Consider the following 9,199-nt stretch of genomic DNA (forward strand, 5'->3'; position numbering starts at 1 on the left):
TAAGCAGGGTGACAATATATAGCCTTGACGTACTCCTTTTCCTATTTGGAACCAGTTTGTTGTTCCATGGCCAGTTCTAACTGTTGCTTCCTGCTGCGTGCATACAGATTTCTCAAGAGGCAGGTCAGGTGGTCTGGTATTCCCATCTCTTTCAGAATTTTCCAAAATTTATTGTGATCCACACTGTCAAAGGCTTTGGCATAGTCAATAAAGCAGAAATAGATGTATTTCTGGAACTCTTGCTTTTCCGATGATCCAGCAAATGTTAGCAATTTGAACTCTGGTTCCTCTGCCTTTTCTAAAACCAGCTTGAACATCTGGAAGTTCATGGTACACATATTGCTGAAGCCTGTCTTGGAGTATTTTAAGCATTACTTTACTAGCGTGTGAGATGAGTGCAGTTGTTTGAGAATTCTTTGGCATTGCCTTTCTTTGGGATTGGAATGAAAACTGACCTTTTGCAGTCCTGTGGCCACTGCTGAGTTTTCCAAATGTGCTGGCATATTGAGTGCAGCACTTTCACAGCATCTTTTATGATTTGAAATAGCTCAACTGGAATTCCATCACCTCCACTAGCTTTATTCATAGTGATGCTTCCTAAGGCCCATTTAACTTCACATTCCAGGATGTCTGGCTCTAGGTGAGCGATCACACCATTGTGATTATCTGGGTCGTGAAGATCATTTTTATACAGTTCTTTTGTGTATTCTTGCCACCTCTTCTTAATATCTTCTGCTTCTGTTAGGTCCATAGTACTTCTGTCCTTTATTGAGCCCATCTTTGCATGAAATGTTCCCTTGGTATCTCTAATTTTCTGGAAGAGACCTCTAGTCTTTCCCATTCAATTGTTTTCTCAGTGCAATTTCTTTGCACTGAACACTGAGGAAGGCTTTCTTAACTCTCCTTGCTATTCTTTGGAACTCTGCATTCAAACAGGTATATCTTTCTTTTTCTCCTTTGCTTTTTATTTCTCTTCCTTTCACAGCTATTTGTAAGGCCTCCTCAGATAGCCATTTTGCTTTTTTGCATTTCTTTTCCATGGGGATGGTCTTATCCCTGTCTCCTGTACAATGTCATGAACCTCTATCCATAGTTCATCAGGTACTCTGTCTATCAGATCTAGTCCCTTAAATATTTCTCACTTCCACTGTATAATTGTAAGCGATTTGATTTAGGTCATACCTGAATAATCTAGTGGTTTTCTCTACTTTCTTCAATTTAAGTCTGAATTTCACAATCAGGAGTTCAGAATCTGAGCCACAGTCAGCTCCTGGTCTTGTTTTTGCTGACTGTATAGAGCTTCTACATCTTTGGCTGCAAAGAATATAATCAATCTGACTTTGGTGTTGACCATCTTGTGATGTCCATGTGTAGAGTCTTCTCTTGTGTTGTTGGAAGAGGGTGTTTGCTATTAACCAGTGCATTCTCTTGGAAGAACTCTATTAGCCTTTGCCCTGCTTCATTCTGTACTCCAAGGCCAAATTTGCCTGTTACTCCAGGTGTTACCTGACTTCTTACTTTTTCATTCCAGTTCCCTATAATGAAAAGGACATCTTTTTTGGTAAAGGTTACTTAAAACATGAGCTAAATTTTGATACAGAACTTTATTTTGCATTAGAGGCAAATATATATTGTTATAAATATAAAAGAGATCTAGAAATATTTCAAAAATCTCTGTTTACCTACTGTCAGTAAATTATCTTTTTTATAACTTTGGTATTAATTTAGTTATATGTTTCTTGTGTCACATTAACACAGTTATAAGAACCAAGGTTTATTACAGATCATTACATACAGCTCTATCTCTTTTATATAAAAACCTGTACACTAATTATAAAATGACTATTTTGTAAAAGTAGCATTAGTTTAGCAGAAAGTTTGCAGTTGGGTCCCATTTTATAGCGGATCTCTTTTGCAATTTAAATACAATTTGATATTTTTCAAAATCATTTTGCTGTAATATTTCAAAGTTTTATTTACTTTTAAAAATGATACATCTGTTTGGTTTGGGGGTTGTTTGTTATTTAAAAAATATTTTTAATATTAATTTTAAATATTAAGTGTATTTAAAACTGTATTATACTTCCTTATAAAGATAATACATACAGTTTTCAGAAAAAAAGAGAAAAGTGGAGGAAAAATAAATTATACCAATTCCTATCTGCCTATAGAAATAATTCTTGCTGTTAATTTACAGTTCATATTAAAAATGTTTTTTATTTCTACATCCTCAACATGACTATAGCCATCACATTTTAAAGCAATATCTTGTTATTGCCTCATATTTATTTAGTGAAAATTCCTTTACTATGACAAATTTTGTGACTCTTTCAAATGTAATCTGCTAAGATCAGTGAGTTCTATTTTAGTTTGTATTGTATTTTGATTACTTATATAGAACCGAAAAATGGTTAAAGGTTTTCAGAGCTTAAAGGAGGCCCAGAGCACTTGCAATTTTTATGCTTCTGTGATGTTAAACAAATTTACAGCCATATTTGTGGATAATATTCAAAGCATAAATTTAGACTCCTTCATAAACATCAGGTCAATCTGTAGCCCTCTGCTCATGAGTGGAGCAAATGTGGCCATTACCATATTATAAGCGTTTGTCCTCAGTGTTCAGTTTGACTGCATGTATTTCACATTCACTGTCAGTGCTCAGTTTGACTGCATGTATTTCACATTCACTGTGTTTTCATTGACTGTTGAATTTACTCAGTGTCCATGCAACAAACTGTATCCTAATTAACCTTATGGTGTTACTTCTGCCACATCAGCTAATTTGTTTTAAACAATTCAGGCAAAACATGCCTGAATTGAGTAGATTTATATAAATTGAAATAATTTCAACATTCTTCTGGACAAGCATGAACCAGATGTACTATATATAATTTATATGATAACAGGAATATGAATCATCATACATAAAATGAGAAAAGCAGATGCTTTGGAAGGTAAAAAAGATGTATCTTCTCTGCTACACTACACTATGAAAGGGAAAAGTGAAAGTCATTCAGTCATGTCCGACTCCTTGCGACTCCACAGACTATATAGTGCATGGAATTCTCCAGGCCAGAATATTAGAATGGGTAGCTGTTCCCTTCTCCAGCAGACCTTCCGAACCAAATGATCAAACCCAGGTCTCCTGCACTGCATGTGGATTCTTTACCAGCTGAGCCACCAGGGAAGCCCCTTTTAAGGTATCTAAAGTCATGTTTCTGTGGGTGTATTTGTATGTACATGGATAAGTGTGTGTGCACTCTCATATATATAGGACCTTGCTCTATGACACCAACAAATATAAAATGCATGTCTATGAACCACTTTTAATTAAGTAAAATATAAGGAGACTGTAGAACCAAATTGCAAGAGCAAAGACATTGTTTTGTTAAATAGCTCTCGATATCATGTAAAGAACAGTCACAAATAACTACAAACAAGACAAAAAAAACTCATCATCACTACTGGGAAAAAAATCGACATTGATAATAGATTGCTGCTAAGTCACTTCAGTCGTGTCTGACTCTGCGTGACCCCATAGATGGTAGCCCACCAGGCTCCCCCATCCCTGGGATTCTCCAGGCAAGAACACTGGAGTGGGTTGCCATTTCCTTCTCCAATGCATGAAAGTGAAAAGTGAAAGTGAAGTCGCTCAGTCGTGTCAGACTCTTCGTGACCCCATGGACTGCAGCCCACCAGTCTCCTCCTCCATCCATGGGATTTTCCAGGCAAGAGTACTGGAGTGGGGTGCCATCGCCTTCTCTGGATAATAGATTAGTAGAGTGATATCACTCATAAAATGTACTTTCTTTGTATCTATTTTTTACTAAACCCTGTGACAACAAGAAAACACAAAGTAAAAAAGAACCTCATGCAGCAGTACTGTCTGTTTTCTTCAAGACCTTGTGATAACATTTACATAATTTCAGTTATTTTTAATACAAACTATATATATATATATACATACATACATACACATATGTTATTTTGAGCAATTTTCACTCCTTATTGGTAATAACAGTAACTTGTATTTTTCTGTATTGTGAATAGATTACATTTTAATAACAGTAAAAATTATGTTGTGAATGACATTTGTATGCATATTTTATTTCATATATGTATACATATATATGTACATATGTGTCTATGCACAGATGAAATGTATATGAAATAAAGATATACATATATATATATATATTCCAGGTTTTTTAAATGGTAAATATTTAGGTTATATCCAGATTATTGCTACATTTAACAACATTGAAATGAATATCTTTATAAAAATCTTTTTGTAAATAATAGTTTTGTATTTATAAAACTATCAGAAAGATAGCATACTAGAAAGTGCTGAAGTATAAAATCCAATAAAAATTAATAATGGTATATGTTTTTACTTTTTTTCATAATTTTTTGAAAGTTTTCTCCCAAGAGGCCACATTCTATCAGGGCAACTCTTTCCCCCATGCAACCTGTGAGGCTGTGATTTCATAACCCACAGAAGAGGTATGAGGCCATTTTCCCAGGAGAGATTTTGTAATCCTTCTTCTTTAATAATAGATTTATTACATCTAATTGGATGAATCATGTTGTTTTGTTTTGTTTTTTTTTTGTCATGGCCATGGTTAGAAATCTGATCTGTCCAGTTATAATTTGTTGAAAAAGAGGTTGGATTCTTATGAATGCATGTAAATAACCACATTTCCATGAAAAATGATATGATTCAAAAAAGGCACTTTGTATACTTGCCTTAATCTAGCTTCTGCCCAAAAAGAGTAGCGCCTAAGAAAAAAGTAGACTTGCAGGTCTATATTACCAAGTTGTGTACAGGCGGCCTGCAGTAATGTTTCACTTAGACTGGTTTAAAACATTATATACTCAAAGATCAACTTTTTTCTGAAATATTGTACTCTTTACAATTTATAACTTTTGATTTATAGTTTAGATATTTTATATGAGTATATTTAGACATCCACATATAATTAAATGAATACATTTAAAGTGTTTAAAATATATTAATCTTATTTATAAAACAATGCCTACACTGTAGGGAATTAAGCATTAAACTTCTAACATCTCACTTAAAAGCAGACAGTGCATATCTATCATTTTGCTACTAGTGAACCCAGTATGCTTTCCGCCCTAGTATGCTACTACTCAGACCCTCACACTGGGCCTCAGGACATGCCCTGCCCTCCATTTTGAAGGGCCTGCCTCCCTCTGCTGGCCCAGCAGAGCTCAGCAGCACAATTCAGGCAAGATACCTCCAGGTCAGATGTGCTCCTGCATTAGCTCCACTGGGATCCAGTCTAGTGTCTCCCCTTCAGAATACTCCCCAACCCTGTTGTCCATGCAGAGAGTCCAGGTCCCTGGAATGTGAGCCTATGGGGTGACTGCCAAGCCCCGTGGCTGTGCCACAGAAGTAGATTGCCCACTGTAGGCCACTGTAGCATTTCTTTCACAGAAGTAAGCAAGACTGAGTCTCTAGAATGGTGCTGACAATGATGGCAATGGTGTTTGGAGTGACTCATTCACATGGGACATGAGACAAGTTCAGTACTTTGGGAAATAGACAGGAAAACTTTGAGCCAAACTACATGCATAGGATTACTTGTCAGTATTTCTGCTATGTTATCATCTCTTTTCTGTAGCATCTGAGGGCAGAGAGGTGACAGCAGGTATTTTTTACCTGTGTATCCACTCTTTCTCATGGTTCGCTTCCATCCCCTCCATAGGATCCTCACCATATGACAGGGCATCCTCTAGGAGTGGTTGCACCCATTTCCCGCAAGGACTTACGGACTTTTGAGGTTACTATTTTGCAATGCCATGGGCCCTTCCAACTGATGCCCACTCTTGCCTTTTTTCAAATTGTAGCGCTCTGCTTTCTGACGTTGGTCTTAAGCTAAGCCTGAGTAGAAATAATCAGTCCTTGCACAGATGGTGCTGTGCTTCTTATACAATCCAAAGCTCCTTGCCTAACCTTCTCACTGTGTAGTGTGCAAAAGTGGGTCAGGAGGTGGACAGTCAACACTGAAAAAATCCATATTCTGGTAATGCAGGGATTACAACATAAACAGTTCAAGAGAAATCATGATTGGATGATATGTTATTCAACACTTACACTATAAAATTCTGAATAATAAATTTAACATGAGCAGAAAACAAAATATGCCCACATTTTACTGCATATTCTGAACAAGTATTGTACTGTGATCATTATTAATGAAGCACAATGATAACCATAGAGTAATTGGAAACCAGTATTCACAGGAGCACAATGGATGATGAATGATGCAGCATTGTGAATAATGATGTAACTGGGTTTAAATAAATAGTATCAGAGAAATGCAGAGCCAAGATCTATGTTATTTCAACACAGTTTCCCAAGGCCCACTGCCTCGTAAGTCATAATAGTACTGCTTCCTTTTTCAAGTGTAGGAGACAGGAAATTAGCTATGAATGCACAACTGATAGTAAAGAACATGAAGAGATAATTTCTGGACCTGAAAAGGAAATGATGGTACCTGAACAAAATGTGAAATCTTCACATCTGACAATCAGTAAGTATTTAGATGCATTTTCTCTATTACTCTAAGTCTTGGTTGATAAATCACTGTCTGTCAAACTTCACTGAAGCCTATAATTCATTTTTAAAATTAAATTGTTTGTATCATTAGGATCCTAACAAAAATATATATGGACACAACCCTCACATCCTAGAGGTAATCTTGCCCCAGGAGCAAACTTTAACATCACTTTTATGTTTCTTAAAGTGAGAAAAATCAGTTTACACAGGAACACTACAATGTTATTTATTTATTGCCGTGTGACAAATTACCCCAAAATTTAGCAGCTTAAAACACAAACATTTATTATCTTACATAATTTCTGAAAATCAGGAATAACAGCTGAATAGTTCTGGCTCAGGATATCAAAAGAAAATACGGTGAACTTGTCACCATGTGGGCCCCTCCGTATGGGATGCTCACATAATACGTCAGCTGGCTTGCTCAGAGTACATGGTCCTAGAAAAGTGAGTTTGCTCAAGACAGAACCACAGTTTTTGCATATTCTATCAGAAGTCATATCCCATCATTTTTGCCATACACTCCTCTTTGGAAGTGAGTCACTATGTTCAGCATATTCAGTATTCAAGTGGAAACAAAGATCTACATCTTGAGGGGAAGAATATGGCAGCGTGTGTATACACATTTTTCCCAGTCTTACTGAGGTACATGTGGCAAAATTTTACATATATGAAGTATAAATGTGATTATTTTATATGCATATATATTACAAAAGGATGGCTAGAATCAAGTTAATTAATACACCCATGTTTTCTGGTGTGTGTGTGTGTGTCTGGTAAGAATGCTTCAAAAATGTGGTGTACATGTATAGAAATATATACATATATATATATCTTCAATGTGAACATATTTTTTAAAGGTCACAATAATCTATGAAATCTTTATAAGTTATTTGGCAATGATCATTTGATAGTGCATAAAAACAAGAGACAAGAATACATACAGCTTGACAATCTAGGGTTGCTGTTTTGTAGTCTCAATAATTTTAAATTGAAATCTATTTGCAAATTCTTTACAGGCAGACAAATTTTATATATTAATAAACTCAGTATCATTCTACAGTTTATATTGGTTAAGGATCTTAGAAATTTTATGCTTAAACTGATGTTTATAGTATAAAATCATATTTATTATTGATATGCTTTTTTTGTAAAGTGACATGTTTATTTCATTCATATGTTTTTTAAGTAGAATAAATTTTTACACAGTTTTATATTCTAAAAAATAATATAAACTTAGTTGAACATATTTTAAAATAATCGTGTTATTTAAAATACTTTTGGCAATTATTATAACTTAATATAATAATATAACCAGTATAAGATATTAGCAAGTTCAAATTAATTAGGACTTTTATGAAAAATTACCCAAATTTTACACAAATTATATACACTTACATATTTTTGGACTATGATGAAATCAAAATGAATTAAAATTAGCTAATCATATTAATTTGCTCAAGTATTCACTTTGATTAGAAATAATACAAATAATTTTTAAATTTTTTAAAAACCTTAAATTTTGTTAATATTACTGAAGTTCTCAATTTTTTCTTCTACCCACTAGACATCGATATAAATTTCTTTGCTTCTTATGCTATACCCTGGCAGTCAGTCTTTATCTCCAACTTGATCATTTCTCTGAGCTAACTTTTTTAATTTAAAAGGCCAGCATTTTTAAGTCATTTAGACTTTTTTCTATATCTGAGATTATTGAGTTTTTTGCTTATTCTGGTTTAGTTTAGTTAACTTTGAATTATGTGAGTGCTTATTAGTCCCTATAAGTCAATCAGAATAGGAGCACCAAGAAGCTTTATAATCTAATTTACTAATTTCCCCAGAGTTAAACAAAGGGATATCAACTCATATATTCATAAAACATTTCATATACACAGTGGAACTCTCATCAAATTCTCAGGGGAGTTTGGGGGTGGCTGCTTTCAGGATCACTTCAGGATGTAAGTGATTTACCATTGGGTTGAACCCTAGAATTATAGTATGGGTACAGTGCAGCACACCAGGAAAAATACTTTTATATGCAGTGGGTCTTGGTCCATTGTTTGTTCTACTTTTTGTCCAAATATCTGTGGGTTGAGATACGGGCTTAACTTAGTTTCATGTTTCAGTTAAGTTCAGTCGCTCAGTTGTGTCTGACTCCCTGCGACCCCATGAACTGCAGCACGCCAGGCCTCCCTGTCCATCACCAACTCCCGGAATTCACACAAACTCATGTCCATCAAGTCAGTGATGCCATCCAGCCATCTCATCCTCTGTTGTCCCCTTCTCCTTCTGCCCCCAATCCCTCCCAGCATCAGAGTCTTTTCCTTTTTTTTTTTTTTTAATTTTAAACTTTACAAATTGTATTAGTTTTGCCAAATATCAAAATGAATCCACCACAGGTATACATGCGCTCCCCATCCTGAACCCTCCTCCCTCCTCCCTCCCCATACCATCCCTCTGGGTCGTCCCAGTGCACTAGCCCCAAGCATCCAGTATCAGGCACCGAACCTGGACTGGCATCTCGTTTCATACATGATATTTTACATGTTTCAATGCTATTCTCTCAAATCTTCCCACCCTCTCCCTCTCCCTCAGAGTCCATAAGACTGTTCT

The sequence above is a fragment of the Bison bison genome, unplaced genomic scaffold, assembly GCF_000754665.1.
Source record: "Bison bison bison isolate TAMUID 2011002044 unplaced genomic scaffold, Bison_UMD1.0 scf7180017864459, whole genome shotgun sequence".
In the NCBI taxonomy this organism is placed as follows: Eukaryota; Metazoa; Chordata; class Mammalia; order Artiodactyla; family Bovidae; genus Bison; species Bison bison.